Source organism: Nothobranchius furzeri, chromosome 10 (genome assembly GCF_043380555.1).
Source record: "Nothobranchius furzeri strain GRZ-AD chromosome 10, NfurGRZ-RIMD1, whole genome shotgun sequence".
In the NCBI taxonomy this organism is placed as follows: Eukaryota; Metazoa; Chordata; class Actinopteri; order Cyprinodontiformes; family Nothobranchiidae; genus Nothobranchius; species Nothobranchius furzeri.
The window spans coordinates 36,943,282-36,956,411 of record NC_091750.1 but is presented as its reverse complement, the minus strand read 5'-3'; positions in this window follow the sequence as shown (position 1 = coordinate 36,956,411).

Sequence of the window (13,130 nt, the reverse complement as noted above, 5' to 3'; positions counted from 1 at the left end):
GCAGCCTGGTTTCTCTCTCCAGCTGCTGGTGAGTTTTCACATCAGGAGCTTCAGATGAAACATGATGATCTAACTGTTAGGTGTTTATTTTGTCCTCTTGCATTTTCTCCTCTTTCTTTTAAGGGAAAATTCATCAATTTTCCATTGAGAAGAAGAACTTTTGGCTGTTGGGGATAAATTTGAATCTAAATTAACGTTTAAAAAGTTATTTTGCAGAGATTTTTGTAAATTTTCTTTACAAAAATTCATTATATTTTAAAATTTCAATCATATAAAAGTTCCGCTCACTACGAAAAAATTTTTAGGAGTGTTTTATTTTCGAACCAGATCATTGTTTTCTCAGTGGATTTAAATGGGATTTTATTATGAAGGAAATAAGGAAGTCTGGTTTTAATTCCCTACAGGAAGTCGGATCCAGTTCTGGTGGCTTTTACCACGTGAACAATAATTCAGTATGAACGTTGGATCATTAAAAAATCATTTTAGTTAAACTATAAGTTATTAAACATTTTAAATGTTTTTATCTATAAAATCACATCTGTGTTGTTTTTATTCAGAGGGTACGTTAGTGACACCTGGTGGTCAGCTCGGAGACTGCAGCTTCAAGATTATTATTGATCAACTTCATATCTTTATTCTTGTTTGAATGTTTTTCTCGTTTCGTTTTTTCTTATTTAAATATGTTTTATTAGCTGTTTCTTTCTTGAAAGTTTGCTTTTTGATTTTATGAACTTACAACATTTTACATGATAAAATAAAAATAAAATGAAGCTATTATTTCACTCCTGATCTATGTTAATAAGACATTTGCTTTATTAAATTAAAATAAATGTTTAATTTGTTTATTTGTTCTTTAAAATGATCCCATAATAATAATGTTCCGTGTTTCTTTGAGCAGTGATTTGATGCTTTATTATTAAGTTTGTTGTGTTGTTAAAACTTTAATAAGATCAAATAAGTTGCTGTTTGTGCTTTAACAGACGGAGACGTCGTCTACGCGTGCGTCAACCAAACCGCCCACATGAGCTGTGGTGAGTAAAACTTTATTACTTCATCCGGTTTAATTAATATTTATGGTAAATGACAAATTTTACAAGTTCTCTTAAACGATTAACAGCATGATTAATGAAAATGTGAAGAAACTCTGGAACACCGAGTTTCTGTCTGGAGCTAAAAAAAAGTTCTGATCGGGTCCGTTTTCTCTGCTGTGATCGATTCTTAAAAAGGGAATTAAAGGAATTAAAAACTACATTTATCAAATCAACAAATGGATTTAAAACTCAACTTAGACTCTGGTAGGGGTTGACTTGCTCTTTAAAGAGCAAGTCAACCCCTACCAGATTATTACTCAACTCCCACTTCCTGTTTGAAAAATGCAACAAATGCAGTTGGCTAGCAGACCGAGAGGGCGGAGCCGCTAACAAATACACGCACACACGACGTTGTGACATCATAATGTACCATCTAACATCATAGTGTACCTCTTAGCCAATAGCGATGGCAGATTTAAATTCAAATACAGGGCAGAGTTTTTACCTGACAACGGCACAACACGGACAGTTTTAGGCAGATTATTTAAATTTTAACTAAAATTAACTAAAGTGCCAAATTACTGACAGAACGTGTCTACAGAGTAATTAGACACTCATTTATATCGTTTATCAACAAAAAAAAGTTGATTTGAGGGTGACTTGCTCTTTAAGGACTGGATGAGCTGTAATTTCTTGCAGATTATTGAGTCTAAGACTGAGTTAATCATGCTGGCACAGGGTGGCTCTCTACAGATGTGGTGTCTAATCTGGGTGTTTAGGTAGATTCTCAGCTTAACTTTGATTTACAAGTCAATGATGTTGTCGATCGTGCTTTTTTCTTTACTAGGTGAAGACTTTTTTTGCTTAAGAACGATTTGGAGACGCATTTATAACATCTCACTTAGACTATTGCAATAGTCATGACCACGGCATTAATCCAACGTGTATTTCTAGGTTGCAGCTAGCTCAGAGTGCTGTAGATTTGATCCCATCGCTCCCGTTCTTGCCCCTCTGCACTGGGTTCCGGTTAGGTTCCGTGTGGAAAGTACGATTTTGGTTCTGGCTTATGAATGTTTGAATGGCCTTGCACCGGTCTATCTCCATGAGCTTCTCGCGCGTTATGATCCATCTCGTGGACTGAGGTCGGCTGACCCTAGGACGAGGCTACAGAGAAGAGGGTTCAGGTCCTTCTCAGTGGCAGCACCTACCAGTCACCATCAGGCAGAAATCATCTGTTGCTTTTTAAAAAGTTACTGAAGGCTTGTTTTTACTCTGAAGCTTTCAACACCTTGGGCTGACAGGGTGGTCCTGTTTTTATGACTCTTTGTGTCTGCTTTTTATTTTTGTGCTTCTTTTATGCTTTTTAACTGATTGTTGTCATTTTATTGTAGTTTTGGGCAACATTGCTGCATTTAGTGCTAAACAAACAAACTTTGATTGATTGATTTTAGTTTTTGTTGTTTACGTTGAGTCAGAAGATAAACTGTCCATCTGCTTTGGAGGACATTTGTCCCGGGGGACACCTGTTTAGTGGAATATAATCTGTAATCTGTTGAAGCGGCAGCTGATCAGAGGGACAAATAGCTAATAAAAGTAGACTTTTCTGATCAGACGTTCTGTCGGACCGTAAATGAAAATATTTTGAGGTCTTAAACACATTCCTGGCATGTCGTTTTCCAGATGTGGACCATAAGATAACCCTGAACCACATCCTGTACAAGGTGGGGATCGGGACCAGATGTGGGGAGGGGAAGCGGCACCCAGACGACGGGCCGGACCAGTTCTGCTCCTTCCCCTGGGCCGAGATGGTGGTGGAGGACCTGTAAGGAAACCTCTAAAGGCTTTAGTGATGAAAGAATAAAGATCAAAGGCTCTAAATTATAATAAAAAGTCTTTATTCTCATATCTCCTGGTAACATCTGTTACATTAAAAACACCTTAAACATCATCATCACTAACATCTGTAACATCTGCTCCATATGTAACCTTTTGCTCACAGATCATCAAATTAGAAAGATTCTTAATTATTTGGAATCAAAACTTTAAAACAACTAGTTTTCTGTTCAGTTTTCAGTTTATTTATAAAGCATCTGTAACCCAGAAGCTAGAACCTTAATGAGGTATTAACTAATTGGCTTACTAATATGATCCATCCTCAATTTAGATAAAATATAAAATATAAATTAAGGAAATTAACAATACTAATTAATAGATATCTAATTAACTAATAGATAATTTCATAATGAATTATTGGAAGGGTGAATAACTAAAATAACGAGTTTAATATTAAACATCGGTTAAAACAAGAATCTTGAACATCCCTAACAGAAACAGAAGAGGAAAGCTGTATACTATTGGTCCAGGTGGGAATCTGAAATTTCATTGGCTGAGAGAAATAAGTCCCGCCTCCGCGAAATAAAACCGTGCGACGCAGCTGAGCGAGAGGAGAGACAAACGGCTGTGCAGCACGCAGATACAGAAAGCAAAGACTGAGCGGTTAGAGAGAGAGAGAGAGAGAAAAAAACAACGGTCGAGGCCGTGAAGAACCCTGATTTGGGTGCCGCATAGATAGAGGGAGAGGCGGACTTGACTCCTTCTAATAAGAGCTAGGAACTTGGAACCAACGCGATTTGTGTGGAGACGACAGAGTGAACCAATCCTCTGTAGGAGGGAACCGTTGGAGCGCGTTGGCTGGGTTTTTTTTTTTCCTTGGGTTTGATCCCGACTCCTATGATCACTCACTTGGAACGAGAACTGGATTTCTTCCTGACGAGGGAGATGGCGAGCCTTAACCACTGAACGAACCAGGACATCTCAAGTAACTGAAGAGCAGACTGCTCTCTTCTGTGAACAATCTCAACGGTGCGGTAGGAAAAAATCGCACCACCGGACTCTGACTTTCACCCCAAGCGTGGGGATTTGACTTGACGCCGGCTGACTTGTGACTCATATGATCAAATCTCATACCGAGCATTTTACTATTGTCGATTGTTTTCATCTGTTTTTGTGTGTTATCTTTATGTGTTATATTTCCCATTATTATTAAAATTTAGTATATAAACCGTTTCATGCTATACCCGTGACTCCAGTCATTCTTAAACAACCTCCAATTCTCCCCGAACCTAATTATTGGCCCATTTGTTTATTTTTTCTTTTAATTATCTTATTGTATCCTGTAATCCGGTTACATAAAACTTGGCGAGCCAGCCAGGAGAATTGTAGAGTTGTTACCTTAGCTAACCATTGACTGACATCATAAGAGTGCCTGGAGGTCACAGTGGTTTGCCATTTTGGCATTATTGGTACTTTTGAGTGTTTTAAAATGGAAGTTGTAAAAACAGAAAAGGTCAAAGTTTCAAATGCTGTTTTAATCAGTGGGTTAACTGATACAGACCTTGATAACGAAGTCTTTGGGTTTATGGAAGGATTCGGACCAGTTAACAGGCGCATTAAGTTACCAAACTGTGATCAGATTATTGTGGAGTTTCAACATGAAGCCACTGTTAAGGAATTAAAGAAACAATGTTTACCCTATGACAAACCTTGTACTAGGAACCCAGATGTTTTCTTCCATATTCAAGACCTAGCCAGCGCGTACAGTCTAGAAACTAGCACATCTGCCACTGATGCCTATCTGTCAGAGCTCAGGGACATAGCTGCGCGTAGCAATCAATCATTTAAAGACCTTCTAATGGAGGAACTGGCAAAAATTGGGGAATCTATAGGAAGGGATACCCATGCATCTGAACCAGTCACTGAACCAGAGCCAATGCTCCATAGTGACCAAGTTACATATTCCCTGCCTTTAACACCAGAAGTTAACTATATGAACAACTCAAAGGACAATTGTCCACCTACAGAGACTGGAAAACAAAACCCTTGCATTCCACCAAATCTTTTAAACACACCTGAGGTTCAGCGAGTTATTGTGGAACACATTGTTAAAAGCAGTGAGGTTATCCCTCCGCCTACTTCACAATACAGACTAAAACCGTTCTCAGGGCGAGTTCCACACCCTTCTTTTGAAACTGACTATGATACTTGGCGTAGTAGTGTAGTGTTATGCATAAATGATCCTTCACTCACCAAGTCCCAAATTGTACGAAGAATCGTGGAGAGTCTGTCAGCCCCAGCAGCGAGCATCGTTAAAGCTCTTAGTCCAAAATCCGACCCGGAAACGTACCTTGAACATCTCGATTCAGCTTACGCAGCTGTCGAAGACGGCGACGAGCTCTTTGCTCGCTTCTTAAACACAAACCAGGACAGTGGTGAAAAACCTTCCGATTACTTTCAGAGGTTATACACCTTGTTAAACCTAGTTATTCAGAGGAATGGAATTTCCTCCAGTGACGCCGACCAGCAGCTGCTCAAGCAGTTTTGCAGAGGCTGTTGGGACAGCTCGCTGATTTCAAACCTGCAACTCGAACAAAAGAAAGACAACCCGCCTCATTTTACAGCACTTCTCCTCAAACTGCGCACTGAAGAAGACAAACAGGCTACTAAAGCAGCACGCATGAAACAACACTTAGGGGCACAACGAACTAGAGTGTATTCAAATGTGCAAACAACATGCTCTCAGAGTAAAAACACTTGTGAACTGGAAATAGATGATAACTGTGATGACTTACGCAAACAAATCGCTGAGCTCAGGAGCCAAATTGCACAGCTTAAGGTTAACAACACAGATAAAAAGGCAAAGAAAACTCAAAAAGAGTCAAAACCCCGTGTGGGGACTAAAATTCCAGATGAGCCCAAACAGATTCAGCAGATAACAGCAGTGGTGCCCAGACCAAAGCCTGGATACTGTTTTAAGTGCGGAGAAGATGGGCACATAGCTTCTAGCTGTAGCAACGAGCCAAATCCAGCACTAGTTGCAACTAAAAGACTTGCTCTTAGACAGAAGCAGCGCGAGTGGGAGATGTCAAAGCCAATTGCTCAGTCTCCTCCTTTAAACCGGTAGAAGCTCCTATCGTGGGACAGATAGGTGCTAAAGTAGAACCAAGTCCCTCTAAGGAAAGGACAGAGAGACTTTTTTGCAAGCCAGTTCATGCTCATTCAGTGCCAAAACTTCCCAAAAGATTAGTGGGTGGGCGATGCACAGCTACAGTCTCAGTTAACAGTGTTGAATGTAATTGTTTACTGGATTCAGGGTCCCAGGTAACCACCATTGCCAATTCTTTTTACCAAGAACACTTACCTGACCTCTCAATTAAACCCATCAGTAATCTGTTAGAAGTCGAGGGCGCAAACGGTCAAGCAGTTCCTTATTTAGGATACATAGAGATAAGTGTCACATTTCCAAAAGAGCTCGATCAGTCTGGACTTGAGTTACCTACCCTTGCGTTAGTGGTTCCGGATATAAGCTCAAACTCTGATACACCACTACTCATTGGCACAAACACACTCGATCCTTTGTATGAGCAATTGTCTGCCAATAACTTACCTGATTCCAAGGCACTCTCTTATGGGTACCAACACGTGCTAAAAGCCTTAGCAGTCAGAAAAAAACAAAGCAAAGATGGACGAGTTGGTGTGGTGAAGCTTCGAGGGAGAACCCAAGAAGTTCTCCCTGCAAATAAAAAACTGTTACTAGAAGGGTTTATGCAACCCAGCCAAAACAAGCATGAGCCTTATGCACTCATTGAACAACCCACCAATGGTTCTCTACCAGGGGGTATAATTGTAGACTGTTGCCTCATTTCCTTACCTTCACATGGTCCATACAAAGTACCTGTTGTACTAAGAAACGAAACTAACCATGACATCACATTACCCACTAACTGTGTGATCGCTGAGTTAGTTAAAGCCGATCGTGTTATGCCATATCCAGAACCTGACAAAAGTGATCAGAAAGTACTTGCGGCGTGTAGTTCGCAGCAACAGACTTCACCTTCAAACCCTCCTCTCAGTTTTGACTTCGGTACTTCGCCCTTGTCCGAAGAATGGAAAGGGAGGATCACCAACAAACTTAACACTTACTCCGATGTGTTTTCGCACCACGATCTTGATTTTGGTCATACACAACAGATAAGACATCACATCAACTTAAAAGACGAGACCCCATTCAAACAGAAATCTCGGCCGATCCATCCACATGATTATGAAGCCGTGAGAAAACATTTGGAAGCCCTCTTGGAAACCGGTATAATAAGAGAGTCGGAGTCTCCATTTGCCTCACCAATAGTGGTAGTTCGGAAAAAGAATGGTGAGGTACGTCTATGTATAGACTATAGAAAGCTTAATCTGCAAACCATTCGCGACGCATATGCCCTGCCTAACTTGGAGGAGTCCTTTTCTGCTCTCGCTGGATCACAGTGGTTTTCTGTGATGGACCTCAAGTCAGGTTACTATCAAATAGAGATGTGTGAAAAGGATAAACCTAAAACTGCTTTTGTTTGCCCGTTTGGGTTTTATGAATTTAACCGTATGCCACAAGGAATAACAAATGCTCCAAGCACTTTCCAACGGGTTATGGAAAAGTGTATGAAGGACATTAATCTGAAGGAAGTGTTAGTTTTCCTAGACGACTTGATTGTCTTTTCCAACTCCTTGGAAGAACACGAAACCAGACTTTCTCACGTTCTTGAACGGCTTAGAGAATACGGACTCAAGCTATCACCAGATAAGTGTCGTTTTTTCCAGACATCTGTGCGTTATCTTGGACATATAGTATCTCGAGATGGCATAAAAACCGATCCAGATAAGGTGGAAGCACTCAAAACATGGCCGAAGCCTCAGACTTTGAAGGAACTCCAATCTTTCTTAGGATTTACCGGTTATTACCGACGCTTCGTTAAAGATTACTCAAATATTGTCAAGCCACTAACATCTCTCACGGCTGGTTATCCACCCAAACGGAAAAACTTTAAAACACCACCATGTAGATCAAAGTACTTGAACCCCAAAGAACCCTTTGGGAATCGTTGGAGCCAAGACTGTGAGAAGTCCTTTCAAACTATTATTGAAAAACTTACCACTTCGCCAGTTCTTGGCTACGCTGACGCAAAACTCCCATATCTAGTACACACAGATGCTAGTACGACCGGACTCGGTGCAGCGCTATACCAAGTGCAAAACGGTGTCACACAGGTAATCGCTTATGCAAGTCGCGGTTTAAGCTCTAGTGAAACTAGGTACCCTGCGCACAAGTTGGAGTTTCTAGCCTTAAAGTGGGCCATAACAGATAAGTTTCATGACTATTTGTATGGGAACACATTCACTGTCATTACTGATAATAATCCGTTAACTTACCTCTTAACAACGGCAAAACTCGATGCAACGAGCTATCGTTGGCTAGCTGCGTTGTCCACCTATAATTTTGACATCAGATACCGTGCAGGTACACAGAACGTTGACGCGGATGGCCTGTCTAGGAGGCTGCATGATAAACCTGAAGACAACTCAAAATTCACTGAGGAATGCCAACGACTAGATGAGTTCCGATCTCATCTTTTATCCTCTGTCAAAGAAGTCGAGCTTCAACTTCAAGCCGAAGCAGTGAAGGCAACATGCCAAAAGCACATGGTCTTGGATGAGACTGATTCTCCTTGTGGTTTAGTTCAGTCACTTGCCATGTCTGCAGCGGCCATTCCAGACCTATTCCAGTTGGAAGACAATAGTGACAGTTTCTTTGCTGTGCCCAAGTATAACCATGCTGACCTTGTCTCTTTGCAGAGGAAAGATCCAACCATTGGCCGAGTCATTCAGCTGCTTATGACTGACAATAAACCGCCAACTGATACTATTGCAGAACCCCCGGTGGTTCTTAACCTTTTGAGAGAGTGGAAACGGTTTGAGTTTCAAAATGATTTACTGTACCGGAGACGCCAATTAGGACCAGAGACATCATTGCAGTTAGTCTTGCCTGATTCATTACGTTCAACAGTCATGCAAAGCCTACATGATGATATGGGGCATCTTGGGGTTGAACGTACGACAGATCTCATTCGGTCCCGTTTTTACTGGCCAAGAATGGCTAGTGATATCGAAATCAAAGTTAAAACTTGCGAAAGATGTATCCGTCGGAAGGCCCTCCCTGACAAAGCTGCTCCAATGGTGAGTATTACCACCACCAGACCTATGGAGTTAGTTTGCATGGATTTTCTCTCCATAGAACCAGACAGTAAGAACACTAAAGATGTCTTAGTGATTACAGACCATTTTACAAAGTATGCAGTGTCCATCCCAACAAAAGATCAGAAAGCCACCACCGTCGCGAAGAACCTGTGGGAACATTTTTTAGTCCACTACGGGTTTCCTGAGCGTCTTCATAGTGATCAGGGACGGGATTTCGAATCACGTACAATCAAGGAACTTTGTTCTTTACTTGGTATCCGTAAAGTCAGAACGAGCCCTTATCACCCTCGTGGCAACCCCGTTGAACGGTACAATCGTACATTACTCAGCATGTTGGGAACTTTACAAGCCACTGAGAAACATCACTGGCGCGATTTTGTAAAACCACTTACTCACTCGTACAATTGTACAAAAAATGACGTGACGGGATACTCTCCCTACGAGCTAATGTTCGGTAGGCAGCCTCGGTTGCCTATAGATATTGCCTTTGGGTTACCGCATTTGAACAAGCCCTCTATAACTCATTCTCAGTATGTTAAAGAACTGAAGAGTCATCTGGAACAGAGTTATGACATTGTCATAAAAAACTCTCAAAAAACAGCGAGGAAGAACAAAGAACGGTTCGACAGAAACATTCGTGAGTCCACACTAGGTGTGGGAGATCGTGTTTTAGTCCGAAATCTTCGCTTAAGAGAAAAGTATAAATTAGCAGACAAATGGGAGCAAACAGTGTATATAGTTCTCAAACAGATGGAAAACTTGCCAGTATACACTGTAAAACCAGAGAACAGAGAAGGACCCAACAGAACACTCCACAGAGATCTTTTACTGCCTTGTGGTTTTCTCTCTTCATTAGAAAATGAAACAGAACGCGTTACGAAACCTAGCAGACCTCATACAAGACAGAGTTCAGCCTTAGAACCTGACCCAGATGAGCCACTTGACGAAGAGGTAGATGAGTTTTATTACTCTGATCTTCCACAAGTGCTAAACCGACCATCCTATCAAATAGCGGTCACCTTGCCAAATAGGGAACTCATAGCAGATTCAGGACCGGTAAATAATATTCAACAACAAAACACACTATCCTTACACACAGGGGATCGCAAGGAACCAACCTTAGCTGGTAATGAAAATGCTGAATTGTCCTTACTTGACAAAGGCATCAACACCGAAACATTCTTACCTGACAGAATGAGTGAAACTGCGACATTCTTACCTGAAAGAGTGAAAGAAGCAGCAACATACTTACCTGAAAAAACGAAAAAAAACGAAGTATACTTACCTGACGTAGAAACGGGGGATGAAACTAACACAAACCTACCTCAATTGGATGGTGTCCTAAAGTCGCAGCAACGTGATGTAAGTTTTGAACCCATCATACACGATCAGACACATACATCTGAAAAGACCAAAGTCTTAGAGAATAGCTCATCAGCTCTGTCGGAAACAGAGAGCTCACTTCGTCCTGTCTCAGTTGAGAATCAAACCGAAACGGATGAGCATGATACTGTGCAACCAGAGATGTATGTCAGGAGATCTGAACGAAGTAGTCAGCCTCCTCAAAGACTAACTTACTCTCAATTGGGCAATCCACTAGTGACCGTAGTTAGGTCCCTTTTCCAAGGACTTAATAAAGCTTTTATTGACTCTCTTACTCAAGAAGTTGTGTACCCCGTAGAAACAATGCACAGGGACGTGCATGATATTTAATGGGGGAGGATGTAACCCAGAAGCTAGAACCTTAATGAGGTATTAACTAATTGGCTTACTAATATGATCCATCCTCAATTTAGATAAAATATAAAATATAAATTAAGGAAATTAACAATACTAATTAATAGATATCTAATTAACTAATAGATAATTTCATAATGAATTATTGGAAGGGTGAATAACTAAAATAACGAGTTTAATATTAAACATCGGTTAAAACAAGAATCTTGAACATCCCTAACAGAAACAGAAGAGGAAAGCTGTATACTATTGGTCCAGGTGGGAATCTGAAATTTCATTGGCTGAGAGAAATAAGTCCCGCCTCCGCGAAATAAAACCGTGCGACGCAGCTGAGCGAGAGGAGAGACAAACGGCTGTGCAGCACGCAGATACAGAAAGCAAAGACTGAGCGGTTAGAGAGAGAGAGAGAGAGAAAAAAACAACGGTCGAGGCCGTGAAGAACCCTGATTTGGGTGCCGCATAGATAGAGGGAGAGGCGGACTTGACTCCTTCTAATAAGAGCTAGGAACTTGGAACCAACGCGATTTGTGTGGAGACGACAGAGTGAACCAATCCTCTGTAGGAGGGAACCGTTGGAGCGCGTTGGCTGGGTTTTTTTTTTTCCTTGGGTTTGATCCCGACTCCTATGATCACTCACTTGGAACGAGAACTGGATTTCTTCCTGACGAGGGAGATGGCGAGCCTTAACCACTGAACGAACCAGGACATCTCAAGTAACTGAAGAGCAGACTGCTCTCTTCTGTGAACAATCTCAACGGTGCGGTAGGAAAAAATCGCACCACCGGACTCTGACTTTCACCCCAAGCGTGGGGATTTGACTTGACGCCGGCTGACTTGTGACTCATATGATCAAATCTCATACCGAGCATTTTACTATTGTCGATTGTTTTCATCTGTTTTTGTGTGTTATCTTTATGTGTTATATTTCCCATTATTATTAAAATTTAGTATATAAACCGTTTCATGCTATACCCGTGACTCCAGTCATTCTTAAACAACCTCCAATTCTCCCCGAACCTAATTATTGGCCCATTTGTTTATTTTTTCTTTTAATTATCTTATTGTATCCTGTAATCCGGTTACACATCGAATCACGACCAGAGTCGTCTCAAGGACCTTCACACAGCAAACATCCCAACACAGGTCAGGTCATTAAACCAATCAGAAAAAATGTTTCCTATATAAGAAACCCAGCAATCCTCTTACTAAGCAAGCATGCAGCGACAGTGGAGAGGAAAACTCCCTTTTAACAGGAAGAAAAATCCAGAGGATCCTGGCTCAGTATAAGCAGCCATCCTCCACGACTCACTGGGGATGGAGAAGACAGAGCACACACACACACGCACATGCACACACAGACACACACACACACGCACGCACGCACGCACGCAGCCATCCACCACGACTCACTGTCACTGTGTTTGTATAAAATCTGCTGCAGTAAACATGAACTCCATTTCCCAGAATGCACTTGGCTGCACGTTTAACTCTTTCACTCTTGTTTCTTTCTTTGTGGATCAGCTGGAGGACAGATATTTCATCATCAGCAGGGGATTGTGGGTATTGTAGTACCTTTGGATGATCGTCTCCTGCTCTGTTCCCGCAGCTGCTCTAAGAAGAGGTCCTGTGAGGTCCCCGTCACTAAGCTGGTGTTTGGAGAGTATTCCTGTGTGGAGGAGACCAGGTACCTGGAGGTCTCCTACTCCTGCACCAAACCTCCTCCTCCTCCTCCTCCCGCCCCGCTCAAACCAGACTGTACGTATAAACACACAGCCTAGATCTTTCAACTTCCGTCACATCTTCATCTTCATCTCTCCCGTTTTCTTCTTACAGGTGAAGAGAAGAAAGAAGTTTGATGTTCGGCTGAAGAAAAGTCACATTTAGATGTTTTATTTTAAACTTTCTTCTCTTTTGGCGCCCGAACGATAAAAGGTTTTCCGACAAGATGAAGAGATTTTCTATTTTCATTCATCTGATCTTATATTTACTCCAAAATGAACTGAAGATGATGAAATAAAAACTTTATTTAACAGCTTTTCTGTTATTTTTGTCATGATGTGGAGTTGAAGTTAGGACCCAAATGCAGGCGAGCAGGAACAGGAGGCAGACTGCCAGGAAAAAGAACTGTTTAATGTATAAATGATGGTCAGTGGGACGATACAACAGGAGGACGAGACGAGGATCTGACAAAGACCAGCACATACAGAAGGTTTTAATACATGTGGGTAATCAGGGAAACAGGTGGGTTAGGTAACGAGGGGCAGGTGAGTTTAGTCAACACTAACA